At 34.2% G+C, this 18,045-nt stretch overlaps 2 protein-coding genes and 1 pseudogene across 7 annotated transcripts in view; 2 read left to right on the forward strand and 1 right to left on the reverse strand.

Annotated features, from left to right (window-relative positions):
* The window catches only part of LOC125775450 (uncharacterized), a 409,238-nt gene that overhangs the window by 337,130 nt on the left and 54,063 nt on the right, over window positions 1-18,045 (reverse strand). The window lies entirely within an intron of this gene.
* LOC105226610 (uncharacterized) overlaps window positions 1-18,045 on the forward strand; it is a 180,483-nt gene that overhangs the window by 135,675 nt on the left and 26,763 nt on the right. The gene's annotated exons all lie outside the window — the stretch shown is intronic.
* On the forward strand, window positions 7,669-7,871 carry LOC125775866 (small nucleolar RNA U3; annotated as a pseudogene).

Here is an 18,045-nt window from a genome sequence, read left to right on the forward strand (position 1 = left end):
TTGATTTCGATCATTCAGTTTGTATGGCAACTATTTACTATAGTTAACCGATCTTAACTATTTCTTCGGAGATTACATTGTTGCCTTATAAAATAATCTATACCGAATTTCGTGAATATATCTTGTCAAATGCAAAAGTTTTCCGTACCAGCACTAGATTCCGATCGTTCAGTTTGTATAGCAGCTATATGCTATTGTAAGCCGATCTGAACAATTTCTTTGCATATTACATTATTATCTTAGAAAATAACCTGTGCCAACTTTTGTGAAGATACATTGTCAAATGTGAAAGGAACTTGATTCTGATTGTTCAGTTTGTATGGCGGCTATATTTATTATGGTCCGATATCGACAGTTCCGACAAATGTGCAGCTTCTTGAAGAGAAAATGACGTTTGTAAAATTTTAAAACGATATCTTAAAAACTGTGGTACTAGTTCGTATATATACAGACGGACATGACTATATCGACTCAGCTCAACATACTCAACAAATATATAAGTATATACTTTATAGGGTCTCCGACGCTTCCTTCTTGAAGTTACAAACTTCGTGGCAAATTTAATATACCCTGTTCAGGGTATAAAAATAGAAAAATGTTTGGTAGAAGACTTTCCCGTTAAAATAAAGAACTCATGCTTGAATTACTACACCCTCATTTTCGACCTTGAACGCCGCTCATAGGAGCATTTTCCTTCAATATTTATGATATAAAGATTAATTTAGTTAATATATTATTATGTTTTTTTTTTCGGGAAAACAATGAATCATTAAAAACACTAAAATTTGTTTTTAATTTTTTAGAAATTATTGTTTTTGTTATAGTGTCGGGCGAGGTCGAGCTCTGAATTATTTTTCTTAGTAAACTACAGGGTTTCTACCTAACATATAAGCTTAAACATTTTCCCCGTCTTTCCTCCCTTTAAAAAAGCACGTTGAATTAGTTTGGTCACTTGCATAAAATGAGTACTGCTTTATTTATTTATTTTTTTTAATTAAACACTGAAATCCTGTTAAATTATTATATATGGGTAGTATATAGATGGTATAAGGGGGCTGTATCGGAGCCGGTGGGATAATTGGACAATGGGCGTGGCACCACCCACTTTCTAATGAAATTCCATATCTCAGGACCGGACTGACCGACAAAATTTGAAACGTAACATTCCTTTCATATTCCTATGTTACTCTTTGAAAATGAGCGAAATCGGAGTACAACCACGCCTACTTCCCATATAGCACAATTTTATTCTTTCATTTGATTCTTTCAATTTCCAGTACACAAATAAAGAATTAATTAATATAACGAAATAAAATTTTGCGGTAATAATTCCCTTAAAGTAAGCCACCTTTTGACCAATAATTGTCCAAAACCAACCAAAACTGCTCAAGCCCCTAGGTACCGAACATGTGGACCCGATAACAATAGTTGACTTTTGACCGAAAATAGCGTTCAATGTGTGAGATATGAAATTGAAATTCGCCCAGAATCCTTTTCTGGCAATACAACTAATATAAAGAGAGGCGCCCTCTAACAGGCTAAACGTACATATATTTTCATAACAATTTAATCTAAAATAACCGAATTCGCAAGGACAAATCCCTTAAACACTCCTACCGACACTGTAAAAATGGATGATAACCCTTCCTCTCCCCCTATATCGGTACGATTAAAAACTGCCTAAAGCGCGATAAATCAATAACTGATTACGCCAGAGACAACTCATTTTACTCTCGGGGTGGTAGGAGAATGCTTTATAGGAGCCAGGGTTCAAAATTTATCGATAAAGTTGGCGCCGACCACATATCTCAGGACCTGCTCAAATGATTTTAACCGAATTCGGTACATGACATTCCATTGACATTCTTATGTGAAAATGGACGAAATCGGACACGTACTTCCCATACAAAACAATTTTAAATTGTATTTGAATCTTTAATTTTTTCAATAAACAAGCAATTATTATAACGAGATAAAACTTTGCCTAAATAACGTTTTTAAAGTATGCCATCTTACGACTAAACTTTTTCCAAATTGAAGCAAAATTTATTTTGACTTTTGACCGAAAATATCAGCCAGTGTGTGAGATGTATAATTGCAGTTCAGACTGAATCCTTTCCTATAATAGTAAAATATAAAGATTTTTGAACTTCCAGTGACCTTGAACCCCATATATCAGTCAATATGTGAACTATTTTAGTGAAAACGAAAGATCATGGTTTACTAATACATAATTTTGCCTTAAATGGATAAAATTCGTTGAAAACTTGTAACAACCCCTATACAACGGCTGACATTCCCCCATATACATATATATTATTGTGGTTTTGCCAAAAATTGGTAAAATGGGCTCAAATATATCCCGGTTGACCTTATATCACTTTTATTACCCCTACTCCCTACACGGGCGGAACTCATCCGCAGTTCAACGTTGTACACGTGTTTCATTGTACAAAAAAAGGACGGGGACGTAATCGGACCACTGCGACGTCTACAAAACGCCATTAATCGAAAACCTATAAATTGCTATAACTAAACGACAATTTTATAACAATGTACTTTGGTGCAACGAATCACAGCAGACACGAGAATTTGTGGTTTGAAAATTTTTAGAAAAGTGGGTGTAGGTTAAATGAATTTATCTCCGAAACCATTTCAACTATATCACATAATTCTTCTTCTCTACTCTACCGAGTTAACAACAGCGCGCTAATCGTTTCTTCTTTTTGTAATGTGGCGCTAATTGGAGATTCCAAGCGAAGCTAGGACTGCGTCGAATACTTGCAGAGCTGGAGTGTTTTCATCTATTCGGACGACATGATCTAGCCGTTGTCTTTTAATTCGCTGAACTATGTCAATTTCGTCGTATATCTCATACAGCTCACCATTCCAACGAATGCGATATTTACCGTGGCCAAAGCACCGTATTCGTTTTGAGGTGATACCAAATTCAGACAAAGCGGCATAAAAGCGGTTCATTTTCGTGCTGTCAAAAACAGCCTTGAAATCGCGGGTTTTTTCCTAGATTGGTTGTTGATTTGCCAAGTCGAAAGCCACACTGATAAGGTCCAATCAGTTTGTTGACGGTGGGCTTTAATCTTTCAAACACTACGCTCGATAGAACCTTATATGCGATGTGGCGGTGGCTTATCCCACGGTAGTTGGAATGTGGATCGTCGGGCATGCTTTCGTCCGACCATATTCTACAAAGAAGCTGATGCATGCTCCTTATCAGTTCTTCGCCGCGGTGTTGAATGACACCCAAATTTGCGCAAAATATGTATATAATTTCGACACCTCTTAGGGTAGCGAAAAGTGCGATAAATCAATAACTAAATATGTCTCGGGCGTATTAAATTTTACCCCCCAGATGGTTTGAGAAGGCTTATAAGAAGCAGCTGTCAAAATTGGCTAATTGGCGTGGCATCCGCAACATTTAGGTGAAATCACATATCTCCGGACCTAATCAACAAATTTCAGTCAAATGTGGTAAGTAGGATTATTTAGAAAAGTTTCTCTGAATATTCATACCTACTTACATTCATATACCCGTTCATATAAACATAACCTAGAAGTTTGAATACAATTGATACTGCAGTTTTCTTTTAAAAAATTTACCAAAAAATTCAAATTTTTCTAGGCTTTCATATTAGGTATAACAACATAAAACATTTTGTTATGGTTGAAATATAGCATTTTGAAAGTTCGTTTTTAATTCTCGTTTACCGTATTTGTGAATAAGTACCTCCGCTTCCAGTGGCTTATATACTTCAAACTAACCTCATTATTTGTTCTTATTTTTTTTCTCTAACTATTTTCCCATACTTTTTTACTTTTAAATATATAACACCTTAAAATTTTTCTATTAATTAAATGAAGTAATTTAGGACAGAACTTTTGTTTCTAAAATAAAAGCTCAAAACTTAAAACATACTTGAATGATCAAAAATCCCTAAGCTTATATAATATAATAAATATAAGCATGTTATTACGAATTTTATAATCAAAGTGGGAGACCACAAAATGGAAATACAGGACTTCTAAAAGCGAAAAGCCGATTATTATATCTGATTTTACTGAAAAGACACCATCTCTCATTCGATTATCTAATTTGGACCCGTACGTATAAATGCTTATCTCTGTGTCCCTTCGAGCAAAATATCACGCGTGTCAATCACCAGCTACCAGTCGAAATTCTTGAACTAGTCATCGCAAGTTGGACTCAACGGATGGCTCATCTGTGACGGCCATGGCCAACACTTGAAAGAGGTAACCTTAAAAAAATAAATACCAAATAGTAAACATTCCTTTTAAAATTTGAAGTTTCTTCGTTTTTGAGTTGGGAACCTCGAAATGAACCACCTTTTATAAGAGATGGCTTCGTGTCAGTTGCTTACAGAACAAGGCGGTGGGCCGTATATATAAACCACCGTTTACTGCCTGATATGGCGTTGTTCTAAGGGCATCACTTATGTACTTATGTATCGGATGTCATAAGCGGACTCACAAAAGCTGTGTAGAGCCAATAAGTTACTCGAGACATTTGGTCTTAAAATTGCTCATCGCCTCGCATATATTGCTTTCTGACACTACATCTACAGAAATGGAATCCATTAGACGGTCTAAGGACTCTTAACTGAATACCGTCCAGCCTGGTTTCTGAAGGTAACTAAAGTTATGGATTGATTGGCTATAATTTTCCTAAGCCGAGACGTTTCTGAGGTAATCTCGATATTATTATAAAAAGAAGTTCAAGAATTTACTTTTGCTCTTCTTAAATATTTTCGTGTGACCTTAAAAGGTAATAAGAACTACTCCAAATCTCCCTTTTATACCCTGAACAGGGTATAATAAGTTTGCCACGAAGTTCGTCAAAGATCCTTTCTTCTGAGTATGTTGAGCTGAGTCGATTTAGCCATGTCCGTCTGTCCGTCTGTATATATAAGAACTAGTCCCTCAGTTTTCAAGATATCGGTTTGAAATTTTGCAAACGTCACTTTTTCTTCAAGAAGCAAGAAGAAACTGCCGATATCGGACCACTATAACATATAGCTGCTATACAAACTGAATGATCGGAATCAAGTTCTTGCATGGAAAACTTTCGCATTCGACAATGTATCTTCACAACTATTGGCACAGGTTATTTTCTAAGATAATAATGTAATATGCGAAAGATCGGCTTACTACGGTATACAGCTGCTATACAAACTGAACGATCGGAAACTAGTCCTTGTTTGTAAAACTTTTGCATTTGACAAGATATATTCACGAAATTCGGTATAGATTATTTTATAAGGCAACAATGTAATCTCCGAAGAAATAGTTCAGATCAGTTAACTATAGCATATAGCTGCCATACAAACTGAATGATCGGAACCAAATTCTTGCATGGGAAACTTCCTCATTTGACGACATACATATCTTCACGAAATCTGGTATGACATATTGTCCATAATGTAATATCGGAAGAAATTGTTCAGATCGGCTCACTATAGAATATAGCTGTCATACAAACCGAACGATCGGAATCAAGTTCTTGTGTGGAAAACTTTCGCATTAGATGTGGTATCTTCACGAAATTTAACTGCTTAAGGTAATAATATAATCTTCGAAAAATTGTTCTGATCGGTTAACTATAGCTTATAGCTTCCATATTGAATAATCGAAATCAAATGATCTCATCGGAAACTTTCTCATTTGACGATATATCTTCACGAGATTTGGTATAAGTTGTTGTTCATAGAAAAAATGTAACCTCAGAAGAAATTCTTCACATCGGATTACTGCAGCATATAGCTTACATACAAACTGAACTATCGGAGTCAAATACCTGCATTGGAGACTTTTTCAGTTAACGAGATATAATCTGCAAATTCGTCATGGTTTAGGGGCCATCCGTAAATTACGTCACACGAATTTAAAGAGTTTTTAACCCCTCCCCCCGTTCTTGTCACAAGTTGTCACATTTTGGACTAAACTAAACCCACTTTTATATCATTTATTACTGGTAAATCAGGCACTTCATTTTCGTTCTGAATTTGGATGTCAGGAACATCTTTCGTATTAACATCGTCTTCTTCCATCCATAAAGCATCGTCATCATTCATTAAACAGAGAATCTCTCGGGCACGTCTAGCCGCAATTCTTTGAGAACGAATTTCCGCGACAGGTAACAGCTCTTGTTTTTTATGTGATTGTTTGTGTTGATTGGTGGCTTTATATGAAGAAAAATATTGGCCACATATGCTCTACGATCTTTTAAATAAGTATGACTCGACACTAGGGCAATAACTATCATATGGAACTTGTTTCAGATGGGATGATGCTTGGAGATTTAATTATATCTGTAGTAATAATGGAGCAAACTTAGCGTTGTTGTCATCAGTTCCTGTGACTCCATAACCTTCTGATGTCTGTTTAATTAACACAGGTGGTGGAAAAAATCCTTCTTTTAATAATTTCCAAAGACAGAATGTCTTACACCGCAACATGCAATAGTTTCACATTTAACCATTTATAAAAGATATTTTGACTCACGTACATGATTAGCATACCAAGTAGAGTTATTTTTCAACATCATAGCCTGTTCAATATCCAGTCCATTAACAGTTGGTGCAACACATTCAGCAACGAATGGAAAATTATCAATGACTAACTTGCTCCAAATGTCAGCCAACACATTGCCCGCAGTTTCGTTTTTCTAGATCTACGTCAGTAGTCCGATTACTTGAATCAAGATTATGATTTAATAGTACACCAATAAGTTCGCGACTGAGAGGTGCCATGCGTCGTGCAACTCTGTTAAATGCACTCCTTCCTGGGGCATTTGTAGCTATATAAATTGCATTTAAATGAATATCTTTAAAATGTTGTAAAGCTGAAACTATAACGCGGGAGATAATTTTGTAACTTTGATTAAAATTATAATATAAAATAAAATAAAGTACGATTCGCAGAAGAGCCCCAACGTTTACAAATGTATTGTAACGAACCCTGGACACGGCGAGTATACCTCAGCAAGTTATATTTCTAAGAAGCAGGGGCAGTAAAAAGCTTCGTTACAACTTAAGTATTAAAAAACAAAGATTGTGTTTATAAATGTTTACTATTTTTTGTTTACATACAATTTTCACGTCTGTACATCACAAATTTTGAAATGTGATGTCACAAAGCTTTTGCCCCCCCCAGCTTTTCACACAATATCACTTCTGAATGGTACCCTCTTCCCCCTTCAAGGTGTGACGTAATTTATGGATGGCCCTTTATTATCTAAGGCAACGCTACAATTGTTGAAAAAATTTTGCCTTTGTATTTATGTTCGGAAAAGGTTGCGTTAAATGCAAGTTGCGCAACCTTGTCTGCGAAGATGTTCGAGCAGCAAGCGAAGCGGTGACAATCGGCGATCGTTTGTTCGTTTCTTTCGGCACAGCTCGGCTTTTCTACCAACAACACAATGTTGCCATGCTTAAACTGTTGTTGTTTTTGTAGAACAATGTTTCAATTTTTGGTTGGTGACATATTCACATGTGTTCGCATATGTATGTTTGTATGCTTGTGAATTATTGAAGTTGTACTTCTTTTTCTTTCGTTTGTCTTTCATTTCTGCGAATTCTCAACTACTTTGTATAACTTTTGGTTGAAATACTCTGCGTTGGCCATTGAAAAACTAAGGCTATACTTTACAGGATCATTTCTGTAGTTAGTCTTCATTTACATTTTTTGGAAATCGACCCGCGATGACGAGGTATATCGTTTTATCTGACATCGTGAGGTTTATAAACTTCATTTCTAATTTTGTCTTGTGGCATATTAGAAATGATGTTTCTTCGTAACTCGCTCACTTACAACGGATAAAACGACTTCTGAGTGGTGATTTTAATGAATAAATTCCAAGCTTTTACACAAAAAAAAAGGTGCGTGGAGTCCCTACGCGCGGAAGAAGTTATACTTCTTAGTGATATTCAGAAATGCATATCATTTTGTATGAAAGAAAACTAGAAAACTTAAATTCACATTTTATAAATTTATTATGCACATGAAATGAAAAATAAAGCAAAGTCTAAATGAAGGAATTTTGACTCGGAAAGTAGTTTTGTCTCTTCGTTGCGGAAGAGAATATGCAGCGTAATCATCTCTCTTTTGTTCTTCGCCAATTTGGCTGCCATATTGACTTGTGAAGATCAATTTTTTGTTGGTGACATATTCATATGTGTACGCATACATATGTTTGTTTGTATGCTTGTGCATTATTTGTTCGGCAATGTATGCAAATATATGTACATATAAGTATATATGAATGTATGAATTTGCAAGTCAATGCGCGCACATGTAATAAGTACACTCAGTCCTTTTTTTACGCGATCATTGGTTCTGCCACTAATCGCGTAAAAATGGTTAGTTTTCCTATATTAACTGACGAATTGGTTCCGAATATAAAAAATATCGCGTATAACAAAATATGCGCGCAAAAAAATATTCAAAAACAATACAATCAGTTTCAAATTTCATACATATGATTTATTCATTCATAACAAAATAAAAAATACAAAACAAAAACCATATATAAAAGAGAAGGAAATAGAAAATAGGTAGATTTATTGAAAAAAAAAACCGTTGAATGCTGTTCAATCACTGTCATTATCCGTAGTGGAAATTATTCTTAGCCGCTTATTTTGATGGCCGGCGCTGATATATGAATAGTATGAACTATGGATTGATGTTCTGATTGACTAAGCATCTCCGACTGACAAAATTAACTGAATTTATGGTGCAATTCAGTTAATTTTGTTTGAATGCTTCTTTTTGGACCCAATAAATTCCGATGTAGTTCTTTATATCTTAAAATACAGAGACTCAATTCTTTTTGAAAAATTCGTGCACGTTCGGCATCAGTATCATTTGCTACAAAATAATTTTCCTATTCTGCTGCAAGTTTAAAACCTTGCTTAATCGTCTCTGCTTTAATTGGATGATCGTCTATCTCGGTGTCAATATCCAATATCCACACACTATTAGGGTGCGCCGACATATTCAAAAATTATTACGCGTAAAAATATGTAAACAAGCAAAAAACGAAAACAAGCAATCGCGTTAAAGTGAGAATTTCGCGTAAAAAAAGGAATTTGCGCTGCAAAAATAACGCGTTAAAGTGAAATAGCGTAAAAAGAGATCGCGTAAAAAAAGGACTGAGTGTATATTGATAAGTGATGAAAATACGATTTCAATTTCTGAACGGGCACATGCGTATACATACACTCATATGAGCATGTGCAAGATGTATTCCTTTTAACATCGTATACTATACAAATAAATATTTTTCTTATGTATATGTAGATTGCTGTGATAAATTTAATTTCTATTCGTAAGAAAAAAATTTATTTGTATAGTATACGATGTTAAGCAAAAAATTAAAAATTTATTCTGTCGAAATTCGAACCTGTGTTAGCATCTTGACTTTCCAAGCGCTTACCCATGGATAATATGATACGAGACTCTTTGATTCGAGAGAGAGTTGTCAAAACTCGCATTTTTTATAACATTTGCCAATGATGCCACTGCTGAAAAATATTAGATTGGATATTTAATAAATTATACAAAACGCTAAATTAAACACTTTTAAAATGCATACATATATAAATGTAAAAACGCAAAATCATTAATTAATTTACATAAACATTTATTTTGCCAAAATATGTTCGCACAGTTCAATGAAATTTCATTTCACACTTATTTCGTCAAGTAATTAAAGCGGTTTGCTTCTGGCATCTCACTTGTTCTGAAATCAGCTGATCGAAATTCCCTGATCTCTTTCGCTGTCAAATAATCAGGGAACGCGTTTGAGGAAAAAATGAGAGCCAATGCGAGAGTCTGGTATCATATTATCCATGGCTTACCAGCATGGATAAATTGATACGAAACTCTTTGATTCGAGAGAGCGCTGTCAAAGTCCACATTTTTTATAACATTTGCCAATGATGCCACTATGGAAGAAATGTGTTAGGGAATTTTTAGTAAATGTTTTGGGAGTTTGTAATTTCCACACCACCGCTAAGGTATACAAAAGGCGCGTTACCGAAGTTAGTTTTGGGTGCTCGGTTCCCCTGTAGGCCTATATCACCCATATAGGTACAAAATAAAATCACAACATTTTTAGTATTTACGATACTTTCTACTAGTATTACATTTATTTGTACTTATAATTTATAATTATAGTAATATTTACATCTACTACACTACTCCAAACAACATATTAAATTGGATCTATTAAATATTACAATACTATTTACTAAAATACATTACATTTCGCAAGTAGGATATTTTTTTTATCATGCAATAAATTGCATCTAAAACAATATCAAAATAGGCACAATTTATGAAAAAATATTTCTAAATTTCACTAAATAACTATATTTTTCTACTAATTAAAATTATTTACGAACCTGCGCCACAATCGTCTTAAACTATTAATATTTATTAACCACCCCTTAATAAAATTGAAATTATTTGTTGTGTTGTTTCTTAACTCATCTACGACCTGAATTGTTTTCAAAACTTTTTCTGCCTCATCTAAAAACTGGTTTTGCTCTGGGGAACTTATAAAAACTTTGTTAGTGGGTACAATAGCCTCAGTGAAACTACTATTAAAGATATCGAATAATTTATTGAAAAAAGAAACGAAATCCGCGGTAATAATAAAGCTCATACTAAAAAAGGCTCCCGAGCTGTAAAGAGAAAGCATACCTGAAGCGACCGTATTACTTAACACTTGAGACGCGAATTTAACTTTCATTTTTTGAAAGGTATTGGGGTAAATATGAGCATCGGTTAATTTATGCGCACACCGATAACTCGACTTAGAGTCCTGTTTATAAAAATGGACTATATCTGACCAACAAACGCGATTATTTTTAAAATTTACTTTATTTTTCATATTTTGTAAGCAGTTTCGACTACATTTTAATAAATGGGAGCTATCGTAAAAAAACATATTTCCTTGCCATTAACGTTGAAAAAAGGCCGTGACATTGAAACACCTAACAAATTAGCTAAATTTTGAAAGTTGATACCCTGGTCACAAACAAAATGGCAAGGAACTAGCCCTATATTTTGAAGTTGGGTAATGGCTTCAAGAATATATTTCTTGAGGACATCCCCTTTACATGAGCCTCTAATAAAAAAATAAGCTAACGGGTGAGACCAAGGTTCCCCACCAATACCTTGCACCATTATGGTCATTGCAGTTGTGGCTATTCTAGATGTGCGATTTTCATCTTCAAGACCTATCACCCTATCAAATTTCCTATCATATTGTAAATGACATTTCAGTGACATTTCATCACAAGAAACTGATATGAACTTTTGTTCGAAAGAAAATCCCTTACTCCTAATTTGTAAAGACTTTATGCTGCTTTGGGTGCAACCTGGGAAACGAGGCCAATCTGTGACAAAATTATGTAACGTAATTTCCGAGGGAAAACTAAGTTGGTGCTTTAGGTAGCGGTAAGCGATTGGTGACAAAAAAATACACCCAAAGTTAACCCTCTATAACGTATGGTAGACCACAGGCAACAAACCGTTTCACCTTTCTAAATTCTACTCGTAGTAATTTTTTTCGTCTTGTCAAGCAATGTAGAATGTAGTCTACACTCCATTCCTCTAATCAAGCATAAGCAAAACAAACTAAGTGCCGTTACTTTTTTCCAATGAAGCTTTTTCTTCAGTGAAAGTCGGGCACTGGCCTCAATGTGCGGAAAAAAAATCCGATGCAAAATCCCGAAATGTGCCGCGTTCACTCACACGGTGACCACAAGTGCGGGTTAGCTTTATGCTATACCAAAAACAATAATTGTTTCAAGAACTTTCATTTGTCCTAAAGGATTTCCATTTTACTCATAATTTTGCCCACTTTCTTTATCATATGTTACTCATTGTTTCCTGTAAGCTGTACACTCCCTTTTTTTGTGTTATATGTGTTATAAATAAAAAGTAAAAAAAAAAATAATAATTTCTGTATATTTTTCACATAAAACTAACCGATTCCACTAAAAATAGTTAATTTGGAGGTTTTGAGTTATAGAGGGTTAAAGTTTTAAGAAAAGTATCATATCGCCGACCTTGACTTGGGCGATTACTATTTAAAAAACTACTCCTAATACAAGCACCTAACTGAGGAGGAACTTTGCTGCAAACTATCTCAAGCGGATCTGACTCTTCCCTAAATGAACTATTTCTTAACATTTCCCTACATCTTTCTAATTCAGTTGCCATTTGGACCAACTGAGCTTTTAAACTCCTATTCTCCTGTTCTTTTTCGTCTAATTTTATTTTTAAAATTCTATTTTCTTCCCTCAACTTTTTTTTTCTATCTGTCCCTGCTGTCAGACCCCTACCTGTTTGCGCGGCTTTTTCACTACTCTTTAGTAGTTCCTCCTCAAGAAGTGGCAGAGGCTCTAAAATATTTTCCCGGTCTTCCCTTTCTAAAAGTGAAAGCAGCTGCCTCGATGCACCGTTTGCATTTGAGGCAGTTCCTTCCATTTGGGGAAAAAAATCTTCAACGCCCATTTCAATAGTATTTTCAGAATTTGGGGCGTTAAATATTGGCTCATTAATTAAATTTATGTCCGGAACGGCTCTCGGACGCAATTTTTTCGCGTTACGCATTTCATTCGAAAAATGCCGCTCGCACGCAAAAATGTGTTTAGGTGTTTTTTCACTCAGATCTTCAAAGACACCTAAACGTTTGAGCCAACATTTACGCCTATTAAAAGAAACAAAATAAAATACAAAAAGGTAAAAATTTAATTATAAAATATGTATAATAATAATAATAATAATAGTGCAAAAAGTGTATATTTAATGAATATTTAAAGTACGACTTTTTTATAGCTATCATAAATATTCAATTATAAATCGTTACTTTAAAATAATTTATTTAATTAATTAACGGCAGTGGCAATAAATTGACAGTTACGCTCTGAACAAGTAGAGCGCGACAGACTGCAAGCGACATTTGCCAAATATTAAAATACACATGTTCTTAAGGACACAGTTATTGAGGTAGCTGCACGACTACATAACTGTGTCCATAAGAACGTGTGTATTTTAATATTTGACAGATGTCGCTTGCGGTCTGTCGCGCTCTACTTGTTCAGCACATCACATTTAAAAAGACACGGGAATTCAATTTCATTATCCAAAAGTACTCATTGCACAATCGAAACATTGATTTTATCGAAATTTTTCACAAACACTTTTTGCACTATTTAATGTTTTTCACTCACCGTTCGAGATCCGTTCCACTGTTTGGAAAGCTAAATGTCCTTCCTCCCTCGTTGCAGCCAACAAAGCATTTTCTCCAACTGCTGGTTGTTTTCGGCATTTTATCTGTAAAATAAAATAAAAAAGTATTAAATAAATGCAAATTTACTTAATAAAAATTAAAATATACTCACATCTTTCAATCTGCGTGCTGTTTCGCCTTCGGTATTCTTCGAACTAATGGCCGTTACAAATGGAGACAAAATAATGAAAAATCTCTCCATTCGAATAATAATTTGGCGGGATCTTTTCCAATTGCTAAACGTCAAAACCACCTAAACTCGATCAACTGTCAAAGTTGATCGAGTTTAGGTGGTTTTGACGTTTAGCAATTGCTCTCTCACTTCCAGTGAGAGAGGAGTTAAACATCTCTTTATCTCTGCGCTTACCACCAACACCATAGATGACTTGATCAGAATCTCTTTTCTTGCTCTCTCGCTTGTCAGCTGGCAGGGCACCCTGATCTGTTTTTTGAGCTGGCAACAAAACACAATCAGGGTAACGCCAATCAGCAGTTAGTCAAAAAGGCGGGATGCCAGAAGAGGAGCGCTATAATTACTTGACGAAATTAATGTGAAATGAAATTTCATTGAACTGTGCGAACATACTATTTTGGCAAAATAAATGTTTATGTAAATTAATTAATGATTTTGCATTTTAGCATTTATATATGTATACATTTTCAAAGTGTTTAATTTAGTGTTTTGTATAATTTATTATATACGCAATCTAATATTTTTCAGCAGTGGCATCATTGGGAAATGTTATAAAAAATGAGAGTTTTGACAGCTCTCTCTCGAACCAAAGAGTCTCGTATCAAGTTATCTATGACCAACACCACCATTGACACTTAAGTTGCCTTGACTTAAGTATGGTTTGGTTATGCATAGAAATATGCTTTTGTAGAACATTTGCTTTCGCAAACATACAGACAAATGTGCAAACGACATAATCAGGCATGGGCAAAGTCTTAGCAGGTGCTAAAAGAGCGTAAGCTATCGTATACGTACACACACCGATTGTCACTAACACGCACAAGCGAAGAGCGTAAAACGAGCACTTACGATGGAACAAAGCGATGTTAAAATCAGTCTGCAATCAGAAGTTGAACTGAGCAGGTTGATGCGCACGAGTTGTATGCCGTATATAAATGAACACATATGCGAGTATAAACATGGAAGACCAAAAAACGTTTCAGACAGAGTGGGAATTTGAATTTTTTTTTCTTTTGAATAATTCTGGGAAGCCGCAGTGCTTGTTATGTCAAAAAGTTTTAAATTTTGTATTTAAGCAAAATTTAAAAAGACATTTTATAATCTTTCACAAAAAAATAAATCATTTAAATAACGAAGAAAAATTAATAAAATTCTTTGAATTAAAACACGTATTTTTAATTAACGCAAACGTTAATGAACCAAGTTATGATTTAAATTCGGCATTTTTATAAGCATCGTGTATTGTAATCTACGCATTAGCAAAGAAAGGAAGACCCTTAGAGGATGGGACTTTTTTTTAAAGAAATGGCAATAGCGGTGCTTCATTGTTTTGGGGAAACTGGAATCGAATTAGCAAGAAATATCAATGATATTCCTTTGTCCCGTCGAACAGTTACCCGACGCATTGGAGATATTTCAAATTATATGTATTTAAATTTAAAGAAAAAAATTTTGTCCTCCAAATATTACTCGATTGCCTTAGATGAAAGCACTGATATCCAAGATATTAGTCAACTTTTAATTTGCATAAGGACCGTTGATGAAAACTTTAATGTCTCAGAAGACATGCTTTGTTTGCGAGGATTGCACAAAAATGCAACCGGGAAAAATATATATAAGGTTCTACAAAATAATTTGTTCTCATTTTCTGAAAAAGAAAAATTATCATCCATTTGCACAGATGGAGCACCTACTATGATAGGCAAAAAAGATGGTTTGATTGGACAGCTTATTCGTAATAATATTAATATTTTTACTTTCCATTGCATTTTGCACCAACAGCAACTATTTGCAAAAAGTTTTAAGGTGGGGAATGTAATGGAAACTACAGTAAAAATCATTAAAAAAATTCGCGGTGGACAGAATGCTCTCACCCACCGAAAGTTTCGCCAGTTTCTGGAAGAAACCGAAGCAGAATTCCACGATGTTCTGCTTCACACCGAAGTGAGGTGGCTTAGTAGGGCTAAATGTCTAGAGCGCCTATTTAACCTGAAGACAGACGTTCTTTTGTTTTTTGCGGAAGATACTTCCGTGGATACAAAAGAATTAATTAATAATTTAAATAATCCAAGTTTTTTGTTAAGTTTTGCCCTTTTGTGTGATATCACCAATTTTATTTTCGCAATTAAATTTGAATATGCAAGGTAAATACAAATTTATTTTTGATTTTACAATTGCTATGGATGCTTTTAGAAGACGTTTGGAAATTCTCGAAGAACAATTTCGAGCTGGAGTATTGGATAATTTTAAATATACTAAAGAAATATGTGACCGTTTTAATATGCAACAAGAGTTACGACAATATTTTAAGTCCTTTGAGGATCTTAAAACTAACCTAGATGGCAGATTCAAAGACTTCATCAAAGTTAAACGTGTAATAAGGTTATATGAGAATCCTTTGCTCTGTGACATCCAAGAGCAAGAGGAACATTTACACAAAGAGCTCAGTCAACTTCAGAATGATATCAACCTTCCTTTAGACCGTGGTATTCAATTTTGGAAAAATATTGATGTAAATAAATATCCTATTTTAAAAAACGAAATTTATAAGTTGTACTCAATGTTTGGAACCACATATATTTGCGAATCTGCGTTTTCTGCTATGGTATACATAAAGAATTCCTATAGAACAAGGCTTTCAGACAAACATTTAGAAGACCTGCTTAGAATAAAGGTAGCAAATTTTGATATAAATTATGACGACCTTCTTAAATTTATTACAGAATGAACTCTTTTTTTTTTGACACTCGGATAATTGTTTGAAATTAACTGACCTCTTGAAATGTGTATTCATAATATTTCATATTATAATAGCTTTCATTTTCTAATAGCTTTAACTTTATTGAAGTTTTGTTATATATTTAAAATATTCGATGAATTCAAATATAGATTTATATTTTCTTTTCATATACAAATTTAATTTATTTTTAAGTTTTTAAATGAATTAGATTACTAATTTATAATTAACTAATAACTTAAATTTTATTCTTGCTTGAAATGAAAAATAATTATATTTTATATTCAATGGTTTATGCACATATTCTTAAAAATGTGCATATGTATATACATACGTATTCGTAGCATTGCGGCTTCGTGCGACATAGACCTGCTCGTTCGACATCTGCAAGCAGACTGATTATTTTTGGTTGCTGGTACGCTTGGTCCCACAGTAAGCGCACTAACACAATCTCATTTTGTGACGCTTGTTTGATTGTGATGGTGCCCATCCCTGGACATAATATATGTATGTATGATTGTTTCGCATTTTGCTTCTACGCCGGTAAAATTTCTATACAAAAATCGGCTGAAATGTGTGAGAAAATAAAATGGACAACTAGGGCATATAATTTTTAAAAAATTTATTTATATTACATGTAAATTTACTTAAATTTATTTAAATTTATTGAAATTTCGTTTCGCATTTTTCTGCACTTTCAAATTAATTAATATAAGCGAAATTCACGACTTAACCCGCACACGTCTTATTCGCGCAAAATTTCCAACTTTATGAAAATTGGCGCAATTATTGACACTTCAATTTTATGTAAAGTTTAAAACATATTTACATCTTAATATATAAAAATCACGTGTCACGTTGTTTGATTTCGATGGACTCCTAAACTACCGAACCGATTTTAATGAAATTTTTAACACTGTGTGCAGTTTGGTCCTTATAGTCGCATTATTTATTTATTGCAAATTATTTGTTTATTATTAGCAAAGAGCTATCCACCAGTTGGTGGCGCTAACAGCGGTATTGAGTAATTGCGGTATGTTACAGTAGATGGTGCTACATTTCTAGCAGCTGGCGTACACTCGCGTATGACATTCTCACACAAATAATATATGCGTACGCATGTAAATCAAAAAATACAAACATTCTTCTGGAAAAACAACAATAGTCTCAAAAATCATCATACATACTTACAATATGAGTACACATGTAAATATGTGCGTATGACATTCCCATACAAACAATACATACACAACATACATACTTATATTCGTCCACATGTGGATATGTCTCCCGCAAAAATTACAAATATTGTTCTACAAAAACAACAATCATTTGAAATAGCACCAATATGACCATGGTAGTTTAGCTACAAATATCGCGAACAGTGAGCCATTATTGACAGCTGAACAAAAGATTATTTATAATCAGATTATGCTGACTGCTGCTGCTAAACAAGGCGGCTTTTTCTTCTTGGACGCACCAGGTGGAACCGGTAAGACATTTTTAATATCGTTGATTCTAGCCAAGATACGGTCACAATAGAAAATCGCATTGGCAGTTGCATCATCAGGCATTGCGGCTACTATGCTATGCCCACCATGGCGAACGGCCCATTCAGCATTCAAGTTGCCATTACAAATTCATAGCAACCCAAACGCAATATGTAACATAAAAAAAAATAGCGCAATAGCTGCAGTGTTGCAAAGAAGTTCTATCATTATTGATGAGTGCACAATGGCTCATAAATATTCACTCGAGGCATTGCATCGAACTATG

This window comes from Bactrocera dorsalis, chromosome 1, assembly GCF_023373825.1.
Source record: "Bactrocera dorsalis isolate Fly_Bdor chromosome 1, ASM2337382v1, whole genome shotgun sequence".
Taxonomy (NCBI): Eukaryota; Metazoa; Arthropoda; class Insecta; order Diptera; family Tephritidae; genus Bactrocera; species Bactrocera dorsalis.